This window comes from Tamandua tetradactyla, chromosome 9 (assembly GCF_023851605.1).
Source record: "Tamandua tetradactyla isolate mTamTet1 chromosome 9, mTamTet1.pri, whole genome shotgun sequence".
Classification (NCBI taxonomy): domain Eukaryota; kingdom Metazoa; phylum Chordata; class Mammalia; order Pilosa; family Myrmecophagidae; genus Tamandua; species Tamandua tetradactyla.
Genome location: NC_135335.1, coordinates 109,562,009 through 109,585,242, shown reverse-complemented (window position 1 = coordinate 109,585,242; position 23,234 = coordinate 109,562,009). Strand labels below are relative to the sequence as shown.

The 23,234-nt window shown below is 37.8% G+C and overlaps 1 protein-coding gene and 3 pseudogenes across 5 annotated transcripts in view; 3 read left to right on the top strand and 1 right to left on the bottom strand.

Moving 5' to 3' along the window:
• The window catches only part of IPO11 (importin 11), a 337,786-nt gene that overhangs the window by 295,525 nt on the left and 19,027 nt on the right, over positions 1-23,234 (bottom strand). The window contains exon 1 of one of the 5 annotated variants that reach the window (XM_077117259.1): positions 1,136-1,342. The exons of 1 other annotated variant lie outside the window; for it this stretch is intronic. The gene's annotated coding sequence lies outside the window, so the exon portion shown is untranslated. Of the gene's footprint in view, positions 1-1,135; positions 1,343-23,234 lie in introns of those variants that run through there. 3 more of the 5 variants (XM_077117260.1, XM_077117258.1, XM_077117255.1) reach the window with 3 other exon arrangements.
• Positions 10,602-11,998, top strand: LOC143646279 (lysine-rich coiled-coil protein 1-like; annotated as a pseudogene).
• Positions 17,878-18,772, top strand: LOC143645787 (pinin pseudogene; annotated as a pseudogene).
• On the top strand, positions 18,892-19,885 carry LOC143645786 (pinin pseudogene; annotated as a pseudogene).

The window sequence follows — 23,234 nt, the reverse complement described above, 5'->3', positions numbered from 1 at the left end:
ACCACAGCCCACCAAGCACTCCCACTCAAGTCTATTAATACATGCCCACAAACGTTCCTGTAATTAAACTGCTTCTACTATTTCCTGTGCTAGGTTCCAGGGAAAGAATTCCACAATCCTAGCGTGACTAAGAGAGAAAATTTTTCATTCTAATTTCACAGAAATCTTCCTCAGTGATGAAGATGTCAAAATGGTCTCATACAAGGATGTCTCACACAGAAGAGTGACCCTAGGCTACACTTGCAACAGCCTAAGTGTACACTGGACAGGGAAGCTTGAGATAATCTGAAAATGGAGGGGACTCCCTATCCAAGGGGGGAATAAAACTCAATTTTATGGCTGTAAACTGCTCTTCTTTACTCCCTCCTGAAGAATAACCAAATTTCAAGGATTCTACCTCAAAACAACTAAGTTCGCTTACAATGGAGAGTACATCAGCTGCCATCCTGGCACCTGAATGAAATTTACCAATCCTAGCTATTTAGCCAAATCATTTCAAGAAAAGTGCTTCCCTCATCCACCACGTCATACAAAAAAAAAAAAAAAGACAAATGCAACGGGCCTCAAAAATGGTTTTGCTGAATCACAAATACCCCAAATATAAAGCTGCAGGGTGTCGCTGGGTTTGAGCATTGGCGGCCACGCCTTAACATGAAGCTTTTCTTGAAACGTGTAACTTCCTTTACTTTGTCACTAAAGGCAAAGAAGGGTGTAATGTCCAAAGCCTTCCCAGTATTGCCATTAGCAGCAGTACCGTGTGTGCAAAAACAACATACACTGGTTTTATAACAGAGAGGACCCTGTTCTCTCAAAATGTGCACGCTCTATCCCCCAAGGGCAAACGCATCACTCTGGCCTGCAACCGCAGTCACGATGGGGACCCTCGGCTCTCACTTGGCAGTCTCGGTCTGACTCCCCGAACCTGATTCCTCCGCGGTCACGCCGCGCGCTCCCGGGCGCGCTCCGCGGGCTCCCAGCGCCAAAGGGTTTGGAGAGGATTACGCAGAGAACCACGCGTGCAGGCCCTGCTCGCCTCACCACCACTATCCCGCGTCCTCGCGACTCTGATCACCGCCGCTCAACCCACTCCGCCGCTCCTCGCGTGCGTTCTGTGGCACTCAGGCCCGGGCCTCACCGTTTGATTCGGCCCGGAACGGCCCGGTCCTCCAGCTCACGGTCGCCAACACCAACAGAGTCCCGCGCTCCGCTCTTTCAGGCCACACGCCGCCGCCGCCTACTGATGCCGGGAGAGGCTTCTAGGAACGCGCCATGTTCAACGTCGCGGCTCCCAACGACGCGGACGCGCGTATACTGCGTCACAGACTCCCACAGCGCATGGGAGAGTCGACGAGAGGAGAATGGCGGGAAGAGAGGGCGGGGCGTCCTGTTCGAAACCCAAGGCGCCGGGCGCCGACCTCGGCTCTGTGCGCTTGCGCAGTGTTCAGAGCTCGGAGCCGGGAAGCGGCAGCGTCCGTAACCATAGAAACCACGGGTCGGCCTTAACCCACTGCCGGGAAATTCAACTTTCCCTTAGGTTACCCGAAGCGCGGCTCAGAACCATTTCCGCCTTCCTCTTCTGGACATTAACTACGAAACTGCTTTGTTTTACTGCTCTGTCAAGGTAGAGAAGAGTTACTAAATAATCCTACTCCCATCAATCAACCCTCCACGAATGTTTATTTTTTAGTTCCTGAAATAACGAGACTTTCTACTTTGGAGCTATAGCAACGATGAAAAGACTAAAAAGGAGTAGTGTTTGCTACTATCTAGCTTAGTGACCTGAGTTTTCTTTAAAATAGTTGTAAGGAAATAGCTGAGTGTTCTTAAAGATTAATACTGATAATACATAACATTTATTGAGCCCTTAGAATGTACCACATACCCTTCTAAGATCTTTATGTGAATCATCTATTTTAATCCTCAAAACAATTCTATGGGGAAATGTGCTTTTATCGTGCACGCTTTACTGAGAAGAAAACACAGGAGTAAGCACAGAAAAGTCAAGTAACCAGCATAACACAGTTGATAAATGGCAGTGATAGGATTTGAACCAGGCAATCCTAAATACTGCGTTAAAAGGTGTTCGTCCCACAGGGCTGTTTTAACAGTAAAAAGATTTTTTTTTTTCATTATCGAAAGGGCCAACAAAAGAAGAATGAATAAATCCTGACAAACATTTATGTAATAAAATAGCTAATGGCCATTAAAAATTAAGTTGAAGTATATTTATTGACACGTTAACACATTCACAATGTATTGTTAAATAAAAAGAGTTACAAGACAATATGTTCCATAAGATCATATTTTGGGAAATAAAAACCTATGTTTGAAAGTTTAGAACACTTTTATATCAAAATGTTAACAGTCTCTCCTCACTAGTTGTGTGATATTGTGAACATATTTAATTTTTTATTATTTTTTTTTTTTTGCTTGTCTGGATCTTCTGATTTTCTTGAAAGGTAGCATTTCTCAAACTTTATGTCATAGAATCACCTGGGGATATTGTTGAAGTACAGATACTGTGCCTTCCCATGTGATGCTAAGCAAGCCAGAACTGAGAGTTTTGCCCTGGAGGAGCCAAGTGAAAGCCCACAGATGCCTAGAGAGGAAATCACTGGAATCAGAAGCTGGAAGCAATGGAACCAGGAACTAGGACCAGCAGACACCAACCACATGCCTTCCCAGGTGACAGACACCAGCCTTCCTTGAGTCAAAGTATCCTTCTCTGGATGCCTTAGTTTGGACATTTTTATGGCCTTAGAGCTGTAAACTTGTAACTTAATAAATTCTCTTTATAAAAGCAACCCATTTCTACTACCAGGGAAATCTCTGATACTGTGTCAAACATTAGGGACACCTAAATCAATAAGCCAAACCCCTGATCTTGAGGTTTACTCGTGTGAAGTTTATGTATGTAGCAGAGAAGCTTAGCCTACCTATAGGTATGCCTAAGAGTCAACCCCCAGAGGACCTCTTTTGTTGCTCAGTTGTGGCCTCACTCTAAGCCCAACTCTGCAAGTGAATTCATTGCCCTCCCCACTACGTGGGACATGACATCCAGGGGTGAAAGTCTCCCTGGCGGTGTGTTAGATGACTCCCAGGAATAAGCCTGGCCCTAGCACCTATGATCAACAATGCCACTCTGACCAAAAGAGGAAAAGAAGTATAACAAATAGGGTATCAGTGGCTGAGAGAGTTCAAATAGAGTTGAGAGGCTACTTTGGAGGTCACTCTTACATAAGCTTCAGTTAGACATTGCTACCTATCATTACTTGTTGTGCCAGTTTGAATCTGTGGTGGACCCCAGAAAAGCCATGTCCTTTAATCCTCATTCAGTATTGCTAGGTGGAAGCATTTTGATTGTTCCCAGGGAGATGTGACCCACCCAATTGTGGGTGGTAATTTTTGATTAGATGATTTCCATGGAGGTGTGGCTACACCCATTGAAGGTGGAGTTGCTTACTGGAATCTTTTTAAAAAGGAAACATTTTGGAGAGAGTCCTTTTGGTAAAGTCACGAGAAAGTCAGCAGATGCCACTGTGTTCACCTTGGCCCTTCCAGCTGAGAGAAAAACACTGAATGTCATCGGCCTTCTTGAACCAAGGTATCTTTCCCTGGATGCCTTAAATTGGACATTTCTATAGACTTGTCTTAATTGGGACATTTTCTGAGCCTTAGAACTGTAAACTTGTAACTTGTTAAATTCCCCTTTTTGAAAGCCATTCTGTTTCTGTTATATTGCATTATGCCAGCTAGCAAACTAGAACAGGAATTGTATCATGTCCCCCACAAAAGGAAGGTTCAGGTCCCAATTCCTGGTCCTGTGCATGTGAAACCATTATTATATAGGACCTGTGAAGATGTTATTAGTTAAGGTGTGTCCAACTAAATGAGGCTGGACCTTAATCCAATTTGGCTGAAGTTATTATAAGCAAAGGAAATTGGTTAAATAACAGAGAAGCCATAGGGGAAAACAGAAGATGGAAGTCAAAAGAACAGGGAAGAGAAGGAAGAAGACGTTGCCATGTTCATTGCCATGTGATGAAAAAGCCAAGGAACCTCAATGAAAGCAGCCAGCCAAAAAATACTGAGTCAGGGAGGAAGTAAGCCTTCTAGTCTCTAAAAGCCCTGAGCCAATAAATTCCTGTTACTAAGCCATCCCATTTTATGTTATTTATTTTAGCAGCTTGGAAACTAAAACACACTCTGAAGTCCTAGCTTCAGCTACTATTCAGTTACATAGTACATACAAAACAAATAATATACCAGTGGGTAATCTCATACTGTTGCATTTCATTGTTTTATTCCCAGATCCTTTTGGGAGAAAAGTCAATGTTTAAATTAATTTAAAGTTGTCTGAAGCGCTAAACTAAATTTGGGTCTGTTCAGGATATTTCTGAAGGATAAATATAAATTCAGTGCCTTCCCCCACATATGATTAAGAACTGAAAATGGGTCAAACAAGTGATAAATTACTTGAAATATTGGTTTCCTCATCTTTCAGTCTCAAGGATCTTCCAAAAAGACAAATAAGTACAATGCACTGCAACTAATTTTGCTTCAATATTATTATACCTAACTTTCATTAAATATTTGCTATGTGTCAATTACTGTTCTAAGTGTTAGTTTTAAGTGATGAGCATAAAGCTGTAGATACTTTGTATACTTTATTTTATTAATCCTCATCATCACCCTGATGGAGAATATTTTCCTCATTTTATAGATTAGATGATGCTCATAGGGATTATATTCAAAATTTAATTTGTCTAAATTCAAAATCTTGAGTGGAGGAACTGAGTTTCAAATTTAGATATACACTCTGTGGTAGCAGAATAATGTCCTTCTCCAAAGATGTTCACATCCTAAACTGTATGTTACGTTATATCACAAAGGGAAATTAGGTTTGCAAATGAAATTAAGATTGGTAATCAGTTGGCATTAAAATGGGAAGATAACCTGGATTATCTAGGTGGACCCAATGTAATTACAAGAATCCTTATAAGAGAGAGGCAGGAATGTCAGAGAGAAAAGTATATGTGAGGATGGAAGCAAAGGTCAGAGGGATGTAGGGCCATGAAACAGGAAATGTAGACAAGCTATAGAGCCTGAAAAAGAAAAGGAAAAAGTTTCTCCCCCAGAGACTCCTGAAGATATGCAACCTGGCTGATCATTTTAGACTTCTGATATCCATAACTCTAAAATAATACATTTCAACTGCCTAAAGCCACTGAGTTTGTGGTAATTTGACACAGCAGTCATAGGAAACTAATACATGCTCTATTGTCATAGGCTTTCAATTTGCTACACTGGATCTATCATTGCAACTTGATCCTGGGTAACTCTGTAATACAGCTTAGTGACTCAGAATCATTAACTCATTAAATGCTCATAATACACAAGATTTGGAAAATAAGCCTCAGTGAAACTAAGTGCTTCCATTTTTCTAAAGCTACCAGAATGCAATTGTGCTGGCTTGAAAGGATGTATGTCCCCTAGAAAAGCCATGTTTTAATCTAAGTCCCATTTCATAAAGGCAGAATAATCCCTATTCAATACTGTATGTTTGAAACTGGAATCAGATCATCTCCCTGGAGATGTGATTTAATCAAGAGTGGTTGATAAACTGGATTAGGTGACGGCATGTTTCCACCCATTTGGGTGTGTCTTGATAAGTTTCTGGGGTCCTATAAAAGAGGAAACATTTTGGAGAATGAAAGAGATTCAGAGAGAGCCAGAGAAGAATGACATAGCCACGAGAAGCAGAGAGCCCACTAGCCAGTAACCTTTGGAGATGAAGAAGGAAAACACCTCCCGTGGAGCTTCATGAAACAGGACACCAGGAGAAGAAGCTAGCAGATGATGCCATGTTCACTGTGTGCCTTTCCAGATGAGAAAGAAACTCTGACTGTGTTTGCCATGTGTCCTTCTGCTTGAAAAAGAAACCCTGAACTTCACTGGCCTTCTTGAACCAAGGTATCTTTCCTTAGATACCTTTGATTGGATATTTCTATAGACTTGTTTAATTGGACATTTTCTCTTAGAACTGTAAACTAGCAACTTACTAAATTCCCCTTTTTAAAAGCCATTCTGATTCTTGTATATTGCATTCTGACAGCTAGTAAACTAGAACAGCAATATACCAGAAATGGATTGGATTTACGATGGGGATTTATTAGTTTACAAATTTACAGTTCTAAGTTCATGAAAATGTCCCAATGAAGGTATCAATAGGATGATACCTGGACTCTGAAGACAGGCTGCTGCATCATCCTCTGTTGGATAGCAAGGCACATGGCCAGCATCTGCTGGTTCTTTGCTCCCAGGCCTCATTGCTTTCAGTTTCCGGTTCCAAGGACCTCCACTCTGAGCTTCTGTGGGTCATCTCTTATAATGTCCAGGGCTTTTCTCTCTTAGGTCTCTATGCTTTCTCTGCCTTTTATCCTCTCATAAAGGACTCAGTAAAGGATTAAGACCCACTTGAATTAGGTGGTTCACATCTCAATTGAAACAACCTAATCAAAAGGTCCCACCCACAATAGATCTGCACCCACAAGAATAGATGAAAAAAACACGGCCGTTTCTGGGGTAAATAACAGCTTCAAAACAGCACACCGAGTTACCGGCTTTTGTTAATATAATTTGTAGAATATTCTGTTGTGTTAATAATTTTTAAAAATTAAAACAATTTAAGCATCTTTCAGTAAAGATTGGTTATGTAAATTATGGAAAGTTCATGCAATGGAATACTATTTACCTGTCAAAAATGTGGCTTTATATCCATTAATATTAAAAGATGTCAGTGATATTTTGTTAGTAGAAAACATGAAATTAGAAGAATTTTACATGCCTCAATAGGCTTGGATAATATACACCAATATGTTAACAGAAGTGAACACTTGGTGGTGGGTTTCACTTTCTAAAACATTTTTGTATTATCTAAAGTGTTTTGCATTGTTTAAATATTACTCTAATAATCGAATAAAATAGTAAATAAAACTGCTTCTAGTTTGGAAAAGCAAACACAAGACTACCCTATGATGGTAAAGATAAGGTAAAATGATCATTTTCATATTCTGTTCTAAGGATACAACTTAGCTCAACTATTTTAGAAATTTGTCAAAATGTATTCAAAGACTATAAACTTGGTACAATTTGACCAGATAAATCCATTATTGGAAATCTATTCTAACAAAATATCTAAAGCACAGAAATTTTTTTTAAATATATACTAAAATATATAGTTCTAGTTTTTATAACAAAAAACTGGGAGAATACTTTATAATCTATTATGCATTCACAAAATGAAATCTTCTACAGCAATTTTTAATATTGGTTATCAAGAGTGTGTAATAATTGGAAAAGTGCTTGTGTTACTGTTTTATGAGAATAAAATATCAGCAAATTGTATATACAATATGAACTGTATTTAAAAACACATTGCTGAAACTCTAGAAGAAAATAGGGTATGCCAAAATGCCCATAGAAGTTATTACGTGGTATTGAGATTATATATAATTTTTCACCTTCTTTCTACTTTCAGTATTGTCCAGGTTTTTTTTTAACCAGTTAAGCTTTTGTTTACTTTTTAGTTTTCTAATTTTGCTTTCACTGTACTTGTCCTATCTTTGAGGTCCAGAAAACACATAGTAGGGGAAAAAACAAAATTAGATTTTCTTACAACAATTATTTAATTGTTACTTTGATAACTGATTCTTAAATTCATGGTAATCAAAGATTTAACTATTTCTTCAAGAGACAAAATCTAATATTTTCATACAATTTTATATGTAATGCAGTTTCATACCATGTAGGGCATATACTCTTAATTTAAAACTCAGATATGTTTAAAATGCTTATTAGAGCTACAAAACAGAATATAGAAAAATGAATAGGAATATATTGAACACTTTAAAAAGTGATGTAATAGAGAATATAAAATACTGTTTCCTTTCAACACTTCAAAAGTTCTGTGTTTATGCTTTTTTTACAAGTAACATAAAAATGATCACATATTCATATTCTTTTACGTATTATTTGTATTGGGTAAAGTTTTTTTTCATTATTATCTTAAAGTTGAAAAGTTGTAGTTTTACAGAAAAGTCATGTAAAAAATATAGCATTTCCATATTTCCTCCTATTGTTGTCACTTTGCCATAGTGTGACACCTTTGCTACAATTGATAAAAAAGTATTAAAATAGAACTATTAACTATAGTCAATAGTTTATAGTAGGTGTATTTTCCCCTATACTGGCCTATTATTAACACCTTGTATTAGTGTCATATATTTGTTATAATTCGTGAAGGAGCATGCTTATATTTGTACAATTAACTCCAGCCCATCACGCACAACAGGGCTCGCTGTTCTTTACAGTCCCATGTCTTATCTTCTCAATTTCTTTCTAGTAATATATATGACACAAAACTTTCCTTTCAACCACATTCATATACATAATTCAGTGCTGTTAATTGCATGTGCAATAATGTGCTACCATCACCACCATCCATTTCCAAAATGTCCAATCAACCTAAATAGAAATTTTGTACTAATTAAGCATAAGTATCCCATTTTCTAACCTCAGTCTAGCCCCTGGCAAACTATATTCTAGATTCTAATCCTAGGAGTTTACTTATTATAATTAGTTCATATTAGTGGTATCATATAGTATTTGTCCTTGTGTGTCTGGCTATTTCACTCAACATAATGTCCTCAAAGTTCATCCATGTTGTCATATGCATCAGGACTTCATTTCTTTTTACAGCTGAATAATATTCCCAAGCATGTATATACCACATTAGGCTTATCTATTCATCATTTGATGGACACTCGAGTTACTTCCATCTTTTGGCAATTGTAGATAATAAATGAACATCAGTGTGCACGTGTCTATTTGAGTTCCTACTTTTTGTATTTCTGGATATATACCTAGTAGCAGGATTCCAGATCATATGGCAATTCTATATTCATCTTCCCAATGAATCACCAAACTATCTTACACAGCAGCTGCACCATTTTACACTCCCACCAGCAGTGAATGAATGTTCCTATTTCTCCGCATCCTCTCCAATACTTTAAGTTTTCTGTTTGCTTGTTTTTTTAATAGTGCCTGTATTCGCTAGGGTTCTCTAGAGAAACAGAATCAACAGGAGGTATCTGTAAATATAAGATACATAAAAGTGTCTCACTAAATCATAGGGATGTAAGAGTGCAAGATCTGTAGGGTAGGCTGCAAGTGGCAGCTCCAGTGATGGTCCTCAGTGAGCTCTCAGGAGAGACTGGCTGGCTGAAGCAGGAAGAGGGATTGTCTATTCTGAATCCTCCTTAAAAGCCTTCTGGTAATTAGATTAATTGCATAAGACACTCCCCTTAGCTGACTGCAGATGTAATCAGCTGTGGATGTAGCCAAAGTGCTCATGATCTAAGTCCATGAAATATCTTCCCAGCAATAGATAGGCCAGTGCTTGCTTGATCAGACAATTGGACACTATCACCTGGCCAAGCTGACACATGAACCTGACCATCTCTGCGCCCAATCTAATAGATGTGAAATGATAGCCACTGTGGTTTTGATGTGCATTTCCCTAATAGTTAGGAATGTTGGACATCTTTTCATATGCTTTTATATATATATATAATATTTTGATTTCTGGTTTTTTGTTTTTGTTTTCGTTTTTTTTGCATGGGCAGGCACCGGGAATTGAGCCCACGCCTCCGGCACAGCAGGCGAAAATTATGCCACTGAGCCACCACTGCACCACCCTCTTCATGTGCTTTTTAGCCATTCATATTTCTTCTTTGGAAAGATGACTAAGTCTTTTCCTCATTTTTAAATTGGGTTTTATGTCTTTTTGTTGTTGAGTTGTAAGGTTTCTTTGTATATTCTTGATATTATTCCTTATTGAATCTATAGTTACCAGGGTAGGATCAAACAACATGAGGCCCATCTAAGCCAGATTGCTGGCCCTTCCTAGTCCTGGTGGTGGACGAGGACATGGTAGTTTGTTGCTGAGGTATGGATACTTAGAAAGTGGAAGACTGCCCCCCCTCCCCCCAACTAAACAGAGAGACCTTGAAGGGTCAATACGGAGGGTGGGTGAAGAGCCTCAGACCAGGAAAGAATCACACCAAGAAAGTGACACAGAGCATGACAATGTTAAAAAGCCAGCCATTATGTAATGATGTTGTGAGCCACTGACTATACAGCATACATGGAGTACATGTGTACAAGGATTTGCCAATAAAAATATTTTAAAAAGCCAGCGTTGCGATCTTCAGTTGTAGCTACCTCCAAAGAATGGTACACCTAAAGACCTTGTCCAAATCAAAATATGAATAAAAAGAGAAAGCAAAGAAATCAATGAATATTTGCCTTGTTGATGGGCATGCTTCAGAAATTTAAACAGAATGCGCTGCTGCCCCCGGCCTGCTCCGGGACGGAAGCGGCGGCAGCGGAAGCCTCTGCCTCGGCCACCTCTACCCTAGCTCGCACCCCGGCCGGCCGCGTTGGCGCGGAGGGGGACAACAGTTTGTAGACACCCAGCTGTGCCTCGACAAAGACGGCTTTGTGAAGTAGGCGAAATAGTACTAGGCTTGTATCAAAAAGCATTTCACGTGAGGTGACTGGGAGCAGAGTATTTGGACAAAAAATAGATTTTGTAATCTCTGTATCAAGATTTTTGGCTCCCTGGATGTAGCACAGTCTCACTATCTGGGGAAACTTCATGCTAAACAACTGGAACACTTAATGGGCAAATATGATCAGATTACTCCACCAAGTTCTCAGCCTGATAAAGAGAAGCCCTTGTTGTCAACCTAATGAAGCATTCAAAGAAAATATATGACTCTTTTCAAGATGAATTTGAAGATTATATCAACGTGCAGAAAGCCTTAGGCTTAGAGCCAACGACTTGTTTCACAAAGATGAGAGCGGACTGTTTAGAAACCTGTGGGTACAAAGAAGAGGTTAATTCCAGACCCAGACATAGAATGTTTGAGCAGACTCCGATCTGAATCTGCCCAGAGTTACCCAGGATCATACAATCTTTCACAAACGGTGGAAAATCGGTTACCTCAGTGGCTCCTGGCTTATGACAGCGGACCTAGACCAGTCTCTCTGAGCTACTGCCAACTCCCTAGGGACTACTCAGAAAAGCCAGTATCCCTGAACATTTGTCAGCAAGAATATAATTGTGGCTGCTACAGTGTAGAATGTGGAGTTTACAAGCACCTCTTCTTAGAAAACAGTACAAGTTCCCATCAAGCCAGACATAAACAGACACATTAGAAGAGAAAAGGGCACCAAGAAAACAGAAAAACAAGAGGAGCAGCCCAAGCATAAGAGAAAAAAAAGTTATGAGGAAATGGATTTAGACAATCACAAGGGCATCCAAAGAATGAAAGTAGAGTTGGAAACAGTGTCAGTACAGAAAGGCTTAAGAATCAAAAGAAGAAAAAAAACCCATAAAAAAACCGAGATTTACCCTCTAAAATAGAGGGACATAACCGTAGAAAAGAGAAAAAGGAACAAGGTCAGGAAAAGACAGAGGAGAAAATGCCTTGGGACCAGACTATCTGCGGATTTTGAAGTTATTTCTTTGGTTCTCCCAAAGTTGAAAAGAAAAAAGTAGTTGAGGAAGTTCGTTTTATGAAGTTTGTATTCATATCACTTTTCTTTTATGACCAGATATTTCAACTTCTAGCAAAGGCCAAGTAAACAAAGTGTTTAGTGTGCTTGATTCCCAACGCAAAAATTATTTTTCCTCATTTTCTAAAAGTATTACTACTTTTTGTTACATATGATGTAATTTCCCTTAATGAGAGTGGCTCTTCTTTTATTCATCAAATTGCTATGACAGTGGAATGTTTTCCCTTTGGAGGATTAATAGGCTTTGCAGAATCTAATTCTTGATTGGGTTTTAATTTTGGTGGGATATTTTTAGGTTTGTTGGTTTACTATATAAAGCAATTTATATATATATTTTTTCTTTGTTAGAGCTAACTTGCAGTATATTTTCTAGGTTGGAAAGTGGAAAATGAGATACATTATAAGATTAAACTTAGGTTACTTATAATTTAAAAAGTTATCAAAGAGTCTTGATATAAAATCAGTTTATATTCTGAAAATGTTTATAATAAAGTTCTAATTTCATTTTTTTATCATTCCGTTCTACATATATAATCAGTAATTCACAATATCATCACATAGTTGCATATTCATCATCATGATCATTTCTTGGAACATTTGCATCTATACAGAGAAAGAAATAAAACGAAAATAGAAAAAAAAATTTATACATACTATACTCCTTACCCTTCCCTTTCATTGATCACTAGCATTTCAAACTAAATTTATTTTAACATTTATTCCCCCTATTATTTATTTTTATGCCATATGTTCTACTCGTCTGTTGACAAGGTAGATAAAAGGAGTATCAGACACAAGGTTTTCACATTCACACAGTCACACTTTGAAAGCTATATCATTATACAATCATCTTCAGGAAACATGGCTACTGGAAGCAGCTGTACATTTTCAGGCAGTTCCCTCCAGCCTCTCCTTACATCTTGAATAACAAGGTGATATCTACTTAATGTGTAAGAATAACCTCCAGGATAACTTCTCCACTCTGTTCGGAATTTCTCAGCCACTGACACTTTGTCTCATTTCACTCTTCCTCCATTTGGTCAAGAAGGTTTTTCTCAATCCCCTGATGCTGAGTCTCAGCTCATCCTAGGTTTTTCCCCAATCTCTTGATGCTGAGTCTCAGCTCATTCCAGGATTTCTGTCCCACGCTGCCAGGAAGGTCCACACCCCTGGAGTCATGTCCCACATAGACAAGGGGAGGGTGGTGAGTTTGCTTGTTGTGTTGGCTGGAGAGAGAGGCCACATCTGAGCAACAAAAGAGGTTCTCTTGGGGGGTGACTCTTAGGCCTAATTTTAAGTAGGCTTGACCTTTTCTTCGTGGGGTTGTTTCGTATGAACAAACCCCAAGACTGGGGGCTCAGCCTATAGCTTTGGTTGCCACACTGCTTGTGAGAATATCAAGAATTCAACCTGAGGAAGCTGAATTTTCCCCTGTTCTCACCATTCCCCAAAGGGGACTTTGCAAATTTTTTTTATTCACTGTTCAAATTACTCTGAGATTTATCGGGGCATCACTCTGGACAAACCAACAAAATCTCATGTCCTACTCAAAGTTCCATGTACTTATGGTATTCAATTAAGTTGTCTACATAAGTTATATTAGGAAATGCACTAGTCAAAGTATAAATTTTGTACCAAATAAACATTTTTTGCTTTAGTCTCACACATAAGTTGAAATTTTAAAATATTAATTACCATCTATTTTCAGCACCCTGCAGTAATGACATTCCTTTGTTCTTCCTCATGCACAAACATTTTTTAAATTTGCACATTTAGTCACTATCATTATATACTCTAGGCATTCCTAGATTATACCATCCCAATCTTTATCATCTATCTTCTTTCTGATTTCATCTGTGCCCCCAGTCCTCCTCCTTCTATCATTCTCACATTCAGCTTCATTCATTGTTTAAATTATATTATAATTATATTACACTTAGGTTGTACTGTGCTGACCATTTCTGAGTTTTTACATTCAGTCCTGTTGCACAGTCTGCATCCCTTCAGCTCCAATTACCCAATATCATATCCTATTTCTACCTCCTGATGGTCTTTGTTACCCTTGAAATTCTCCAAGTTTATTCACTAATGTCACTTCATATCAGTGAGACCATACAGTATTTGTCCTTTTGTTTCTGGCTAATCTCACTCAGCATAATGTCCTTAAGGTCCATCCATGTTGTTATATACTTCATAACTTTATTCTGTCTTACAGCTACATAATATTCCATTGTATGTATATAACACAGTTTGTTTAACCACTCGTCTGTTGATGGATATTTTGGCAGTTTCCATCTCTTCGCAATTGTATATAATGCTGCCATAAACATTGGTGTGCAAATGTCTGTTTCTGTCCTTGCCCACAAGTCCTCTGAGTAGATACCTAGCAATGCTATTGCTGGGTCATATGGCAATTCTATATTTAGCTTTTTGAGGAACCACCAAACTGCGTTCCACAGCGGTTGTACCATTTGACATTCCCACCAACAGTGGATAAGTGTGCCTCTTTCTCCACATCCTCTCCAGCACTTGTCATTTTCTGTGTTATTGATAATGGCCATTCTGGTGGGTGTGAGATGATGTCTCATTGTGGTTTTGATTTGTATTTCTCTAATAGCCAGAGAAGTTGAGTATCTCTTCATGTGCCTTTTAGCCCTTTGTATTTCCTCTTCTGAGAAGTGTCTGTCAAGTCTTTTGCCCATTTTGTAATTAGGTTGGCTGTCTTTTTGTTGTTGAGTTGAACAATCTCTTTATATATTCTGGATACTAGACCTTTATCTGATCTGTCGTTTCCAAATATTGTCTCCAATTGTGTAGGTTGTCTTTTTACTTTCTTTGTTTGTTTGTTTTCTTTTTTACATGGGCAGGCACCGGGAATTGAACCCAGGTCTTCGGGCTTGGCAGGCAAAAAAAAAAAAAAATATTCTTACCTGCTGAGCCACCATGGCCCGCCCTCTTTTTACTTTCTTGATGAAGTTCTTTGATACACAGAAGTGTCTAATTTTGAGGAATTCCCATTTATTTATTTTTCAATGCTCTTGCTTTGGCTGTAAAGTCTAGAAAACCATCTCCAAGTATAAGATTTATAAGATATTTCCCTACATTTTCTTCTAACAGTTTTATGGTCTTAGATCTAATGTTTAGGCCTTTGATCCATTTTGAGTTAACTTTTGTATAGGGTGTGAGATATGGGTCCTCTTTCATTCTTTTGAATGTGGATATCCAGTTCTCTAGGCAACATTTATTGAAGAGACTGTTCTGTCCCAGGCGAGTTGGCTTGACTGCCTGATCAAAGATCAATTGTCCATAGATGAGAGGGTCTATATCTGAACACTCTATTCAATCCCATTGTTCAATATATCTATCTTTATGCCAGTACCATGCTGTTTTGATCACTGTAGCTTCATAATACACCTTAAAGTCAGGGACTGTGAGACCTCTGACTTCATTTTCTTTTTTCCTCAGGATACTTTTAGCTGTTCGGGGCACCCTGCCCTTCCAGATAAATTTGGTTATTGGTTTTTCTATTTCTGAGAAGTAAGTTTTCAGGATTTTAATTGGTATTGCATTGACTCCGTAAATCAATTTAGGTAGAATTGACATCTTAACTATATTTAGTCCTCCAATCCATGAACACGGTATACCCTTCCATCTATTTAGGTCTTCTGTGATTTCTTCTAACAATTTCTGATAGTTTTCTTTGTATAGGTCTTTTGTCTCTTTAGGTAAATTTATTCCTAAATATTTTATTCTTTTGGTTGCAATTGTAAATGGAATTCCTTTCTCAATTCCCCCCTCAGATTGTTCATTACCAGTATATAGAAACACTACAGATTTTTGAGTTTTGATCTTGTAACCTACCACTTTGCTGTACTCGTTTATTAGCTCTAGTAGTTTTGCTGTGGATTTTTCAGGGTTTTCGACATACAATATCATATCACCTACAAACAGTGAGGGTTTTACTTCTTCCTTTCCAATTGTGATGCCTTGTATTTCTTTTTCTTGTCTAATTGCTCTGGCTAGAACTTCCAACACAATGTTGAATAACAGTGGTAGTAGTGGACATCCTTGTCTTGTTTCTGAACTTAGGGGTAAGTTTTCAGTTTTTCCCCATTGAGGATCATGTTAACTGTGGGTTTTTCATATATTCCCTTTATCATGTTGAGGAAGTTCCCTTCTATTCCTATCCTTTGAAGTGTTTTCAACAGGAATGGATGTTGAATTTTGTCAAATGCCTTTTCTGCATCAATCGAGATGATCATGTGGTTTTTCTGCTTTGATTTGTTGATATGGTGTATTACATTAATTGATTTTCTTACGTTGAATCATCCTTGCATACCTGGGAGGAATCTTACTTGGTCATGATGTATAATTCTTTTAATGTGTTGGTGGATTCGATTTGCTAGAATTTTGCTGAGGATTTTTGCATCTATATTCGTTAGAGAGATTGGCCTGTAGTTTTCTTTTTTTTTTTTTGTAATATCTTTGTCTGGCTTTCGTATGAAGGTGATGTTGGCTTCATAGAATAAGTTAGGTAGCTTTCCCTCCTCTTCAATTTTTTTTGAAGAGTTTGAGCAGGATTGATACTAATTCTTTCTTGTATGTCTGGTAGAATTCACATATGAGAAATCATCTGGTCCTGGACTTTTCTTTTTGGGTAGTTTCTTAATGACTGATTCAATTTCTTTACTTGTAATTGATTTGTTGAGGTCGTCTATTTCTTCTTGAGTCAAAGTTGGTTGTTCATGCCTTTCTAGAAAGTTGTCCATTTCATCTACATTGTCAAGTTTATTAGCATAAAGTTGTTCATAGTATCCTGTCATTACTCCCTTTATTTCTGTGGGGTCAGTGGTATGTCTCCTTTTCCATTTCTGATCTTATTTATTTGTATCCTCTATCTTCTTATATTTGTCAGTCTTGCTAAGGGTTCATCAGTCTTATTGATTTTCTCGTAAAACCAGCTTCTGGTTTTGTTGATTTTCTCAATTGTTTTCATGTTCTCAATTTCATTTATTTCTGCTCTAATCTTCATTATTTCTTTCGTTTTTCTTGCTTTGGGGTTATTTTGCTATTCTTTCTCTAATTCTTCCAAGTGGGCAGTTAATTCCTCGATTTTTGCCCTTTCTTCTGTTTTGATATAGGCATTTATGGCAACAAATTTCACTCTTAGCATTGCCTTTGTTGCATCCCATAATTTTGATATGTTTTGTTTTCATTTTCATTTGCCTTGAGATATTTACTAATTTCTCTTGTAATTTCTTCCTTGACCCACTGGTTGTTTAAGAGTGTGTTGTTGAGCCTCCACATATTTGTGAATTTTCTGGCACTCTGCTAATTATTTATTTCCAACTTCATTCCTTTATAATCTGAGAAAGTGTTTTGTATGATTTCATACTTTTTAAATTTATTGAGACTTGCTTCGTGACCCAGTATATGGTCTATCCTTGAGAATGATCCATGAGTACTTGAGAAAAAGGTGTATCCTGCTGTTGTGGGTTGTAATGTTCTATAAATGTCTGTTACATCTAGCTCATTTATTGTATTATTCAAATTCTCTGTTTCCTTTTTGATCCTCTGTCCATTATGATGTTCTGTCCATTGATGAGAATGTGGTTGAAGTCTCCAACTATTATGGTAGATCTACGTGTCTATTTCTCTTTTCAGTGTTTGCCTCATGTATTTTGGGGCATTCTGGCTCATTGCATAAATATTTATGATTGTTATGTCTTCTTGCTGAATTGTTCCTTTTATTAATACAAAGTATCCTTCTTTGTCTCTTTTAACTGTTTTACATTTGAAGTCTACTTTGTTGGATATTAGTATAGCTACTCCTGCTCTTTTCTGATTGTTATTTGCATGAAGTTATCTTTTCCCAACCTTTCACTTTCAACCTATGTTTATCCTTGGGTCCAAGATGTGTTTCCTGTAGACAGCATAAAGATGGTTCTGTTTTTTAATCCATTCTGTCAGTCTATGTCTTTTGATTGGGGATTTTAATCCATTGACATTTAATGTTATTACTGTACCTGTAGTACTTTCTTCTACTATTTTGCCTTTTGGATTTTATATGTCATATCTAATTTTCCTTCTTTCTACTTTTATTCATAGTCTTCATTTCTACACTATTCTCCACACCTCCCTCTTCTGTGTCTTAATATCTGTCTCTAGTGCCCCCTTAAGTATTTCTTGCAGAGCTGGTCTCTTGGTCACAAATTCTCTCAGTGATTTTTTTGTCTGAAAAATTTTAAATTTCTCCCTCATTTTTGAAGGACAATTTTGCTGGATATAGAATTCTTGGTTGGCAGTTTTTCTCTTTTAATAATTTAAATATATCACCCCACTGTCTTCTCGCCTCCATGTCTTATTGGAACTTATGCATTGGGCTTCCCTTGTATGTGATGGATTGCTTTTCTCTTGCTGCTTTCAAGGTTCTCTTGAAAAAAAAAAAAGAATCCATGGTTGCTACTGAGAAGAAAAAGAGGTGCCAGGAAAAAAACAGGCAGCAAAAGAGAGAAAGCAGGTTGAAAAAGAGAGAACTGTTCGAAGACAGGTGTGCTAAACGGAGAGAACTGTGACTTTTTTAATAGAAGGCTGAGCTAGTGCAGCTGCAAGAAGAATGGAATGAGCATAATGCCAAGACAATTAAATATATGAGCACTAAGAAAAAGCCCCATTTGTTCTACATTCCTGAAAGAATGTGTCCACTTACACACAAACTAATAGAAGAGTCACAGAGAAAAATGAATGCTTTATTTGAATGTAGACGCATTGAATTTGCAGAACAAATAAATAAAATGGAGGCTAGGCCTAAAGAACAATCAATGAAGGAAAGAGAGCATCAAGTAACGAAGAACAGAAGGCAGGACAAGAAGAGGGTAAGATGGCTCAGTGAGAGGAAGAGTTAGAGGAGACAGGTAATCAGCACAATGATGTAGAAAAAGAGGAAGCAGGAGAGGATGAGGAAAATGACGTAGATACAGTTCATGGTGATGTAGAAAAATCACAGAAGGAGGAGAAGCAAGAATAGGAAATAGAGGTTAAAATGGAGAAAGAAACAGAGGTAAGGGAAAGTGAAAAGCAGCAGAATATTCAGCCCTAAGAAGTTATGGATGTGGTTAGAGAGAGTTGAGGATGTCAACCTCAACCTTACCTAAAAATGTAATTGCCAAGGGTGGTGCAATGGTGGCTCAGTGGCAGAATTCTAGCCTGCCATGCTGGAGACCCGGGTTTGATTCTCGGTGCCTGCCCATGCCAAAAAAAGAGAAAAAAGAAAAAAATGTAATAGCCAAGCAGGAGGTAATGGAAACTAATTAAATTCAAAGTGTAGAACCTTCAGAACATGAAACTAGCAAAGACATGGAGCTAGAGATGGAAGTTGAAGTTGAGCCAGATAAAGAATGAAAATCTCTTTCTCTTGGGAAAGAGAATTCTAGTGTTCTAGAAATAGAAGAGGAACCTGAGGAAAAAGAAGAAAAAGAATCTGAGTCCCAACCAGAGCCTATGGCTCAACTTCAACTTCAGCCTCAGTCCCAGCCTCAGCTCTAGCCCCAATCTCAGTCCCAACCTGTACTCCAGCCCCAATCTGCCCGTCTCTCAGGCTGAGACTTTGCCACTGGCTGTTTTACAGCCATCATCTCAGATTACTCAGGAGCAAGTTCATTTACTACCTGAGAGAAAGGAGGTTCCAGTAGAATCTGTACAACTCACTGGGGGCCAGTATAGCCAGTCTTGACAGTATATCTAGAGAGCAAGAGCAAAACCAAAAATAATAGCAGAAGCAGAGGTTGAGCTAGAAATTAAACCAGCAATCGTAGAAGTGGAAGCCCGTAGCAGTAGTAGCTCTAGTAGCAGTTCAACCAGTAGCAGCAGTGGAAGTAGTTACAGCAGCAGAAGCAGTAGTAGTCTAAATAGTAGAAACTCCAGTACAATGGGCTTCAGCAGTAGAGATGTTAGCACCAGTACTAATAGCAGTAGTGAGAGTAGAAGTTAAAGTAGGGGTCAGGAACATAACAAAGATAGAAAGCACAGAAAGAGCGTGGACCAGAAGCAAAGGGATACTTCAGGACTAGAAAGAAGTCTCCAATCTTCAAAAGGTGGTAGTAGTAGAGATACAAAAGGATCAAAGGATAAGAATTCATGGCCTGACAGAAAGAGGTCTCTATCAGACAGTAGTCAATTATGCAAAAAAAATTCAAGAAGTGAAAGAGACCAAAGATCAGACAGGAAAGACAAAAGGTGTTAATGGAAGAAGCCAAGGTTTCTTAGCCTATTCTTTGCAGCAGCAGATTTTTTTTTAATGTAAAAACTTTTTGTGGTGTTAACAGTGGGGCTCATGGTTCTATATAATCCCTTTCAATCATGTTCACCTTAAATATGGCAATATTACTTATAGATCCAATAATGAACCACCTTCACTTCTAACCATTCCCTTACATTTAAGCTCAACCTCATTAGCTAACCATTCCCACATCTCTAGCTTCTGTGTATCTCTAGGTCCCCTATATTCTGTATTATAAGCCTGAGTTTACCTTTCTAAAGTCATAAAGGTGAAATAATACAGTATCTATCCTCTTCTGGTTTATTTCACGCAGCATTATGTCCTCAAGATTCATCCATCTTGTCATGTTCTTCAGGATGACATTTCATCTTACTGCTGCTTAATATTCCATCATATTTATATACCACATTTTGTTTATCCACTCATCTGTTGTTTCCATATTTTTGGCAATTGTTAACAATATTGCTATGAACACCAGTGTGGAAATCTCTGTTTGTGTCACAGCTTTCAGCTCTTCTGGGTATATACAGAATAGTGGTATTTCTGGGCCATAGGGCAATTCAATATATATTTTTCTAAGGAACCACAAAACCATCTTACATAGCAGCTATTCCATTATACATTCCTACCAGCAGAGCATGTGTCCCAATTTCTCCACATCCTCTCCAACACTTGTAGTTTCCTGTTTGTTTAATAGCAGCCATTCTTATACGTCTGAGATGGTATCTCATTGTAGTCTTGATCTGTATTTCCGTTATAGCTAATGAAAATGAGAATCTCTTCATGGGCTTTTTAGCCATTTGTATTTGCTCTTTGGAAGAATGTCTAATCATATCTTTAGCCAATTTTATAATTGGGTTGATTGTTCTTTTGTTGTTGAGTTGTACAATTTATTTATGTATATAGGATATCAAACCTTTATCTAATACTTGATTTTCAAATATTTTCTCCCATTAGTGGGCTGCCTCTTCACTTTTTTAACAAAGTCTTTTGAGGGACAAAAGCATTTGATTTCAAGGAATTCCCATTTATCTATTTTTTCTTTCATTGCTTGTGCTTTGGGTGTAAAGCTTAGGAAGCTGTTTCCTATTACTAGGCCTTGAAGATGTTTCCCTATATTTTCTTCTAGGAATTTTATGGTGCTGGTTCTTATATTTAGGTGTTCGATCCGATTTAATTTTTGTATATGGTGTAAGGTAAGTATCCTCTCTTTCTTTTGGCTATTGATATCCAGTTCTCCCATGCCTATTTATTGAAAGGACTATTTCATCCCAGTTCAGTGGACTTGGGGACCTACTCTAAGATCAGTTGACCATAGAGAGTGGTCTATTTCTGCACTCTCTATTTGATGCCGTTGGTTAATACTTCTACCTCTGTGCCAGTACCATTCTGTTTTGACCACTGTAACTTTATTATAAGCTTTAAAATCAGGAAGTATTAATCCTCCTACTCTTGTTATTCTTTTTCTTAAGATATTTTTAGCTATTTGGGGTCTCTTTCCCTTCCAAGTGAATTTTCTAACTAGCTTTTCCAAGTCTTCAAAGTAGGTTGTTGGAATTTTTATTGGTTCTGTATTGAACTATAGACCAATTTGGGTAGAATTGATATCTTATATATATTTAGCCTTCCTACCCATGAGCAGGGAATGTCTTTCCACCGATTTAGATCTTTGGTGTTTTTTTTTTTTGTTTTTGTTTTTTAGCAACGTTATGTAGTTTTCTGTGTACAGCTCCTTTACATCCCTAGTTAAATTTATTCCTAAATACCTGATTATTTTTTTATTAATTAAAAAAAATTACAAGAAACACAAGCATTCCCAACACATACACTCAGCAATTCACAATATCATCATAGTTGTGTATTCATCATCATGATCATTTCCCAGAACATTAGCATCAATTCAGAAAAAGAAATAAAAAGACAACAGAAAAATATAACAAACAGAAAAAAAAAATTTTACAGGCCATACCCCTTACTGATCCCTTTCATTGATCACTAGCATTTCAAACTAAATCTATTTTAACATTTGTTCCCCCTATTATTCATTTTTATTCCATATGTTCCTCTCATCTGTTGACAAGGTAGATAAAAGGAACATCAGACACAAGGTTTTCACAATCACACAGTCACATTGTGAAAGCTATATCATTAGACAATCATCATCAAGAAACATGGCTACTGGAACACAGCTCTACATTTACAGGCAGTTACATCCAGCCTCTCCATTACATCTTGGATAACAAGGTGATATCTACTTAATGCATAAGAATAACCTCCAGGATAACCTCTCAACTCTGTTTGGAATCTCTCAGTCATTGACACTTTGTCTCATTTCACTCTTCCCCCTTTTGGTCGAGAAGGTTTTCTCAACCCCTTGATGCTGGATCTCAGGTCATTCTAGGATTTTTCTCAATCCCTTGATGCTGAATCTCAGCTCATTCTGGGATTTCTGTCCCACACTGCCAGGAAGATCCACACCCCTGGTAGTCATGTCCCATGTAGACAGGGGGAGGGTGGTGAGTCTGCTTGCTGTGTTGGCTGGAGAGAGAGGCCACATCTGAGCAATAAAAGAGGTTCTCTTGGGGGTGACTTTAGGCTTAATTTTAAGTAGGCTTGACCTACCAATCCCCTGTGGGGTTAAGTTTCATATGAACAAACCCCAAGTTTGGGGGCTCAGCCTATAGCTTTGGTTGTCCACACTGCTTGTGAGAATATCAAGAATTCAACTTGGGAAAGTTGAGTTTTCCCCCGTTCTCACCATTCCCCAAAGGGGACTTTGCAAATACTTTTCCACTCACTGATCAAATCACTCTGGGATTCATCAGGGCATCACCTGGACAAACCAACAAAATCTCATGTCCTATACAAAGTTCCATGTACTTAAGGTGTTCAACAACTATCTACATAAGTTATATTAGGAGATGCACTAGTCAAAGTATAGATTTGTACCAAATAAACATTTTTTGCTTTAGTCTCACACAGTAGTTGAAATTTTAAAATATTAAGTACCATCTATTTTCAGCACACTGCAGTAATGACATTCTTTTGTTCTTCCTCATGCAAAAACATTTTTTAAATTTGTACATTTAGTCACTATCATTATACACTCTAGGCATTCCTAGATTACACCATCTCAATCTTTATCAGCTATCTTTCTTTGTGATTTCATTTATGCCCCAGCCCTCCTCCCTTTTTCATTCTCATATGCAGCTTCATTCAGTGTTTTAACATAATTGTATTACAGTTAGGTAATATTGTGCTGTCCATTTCTGAGTTTTTATATTCAGTCCTGTTGCACAATCTGTATCCCTTC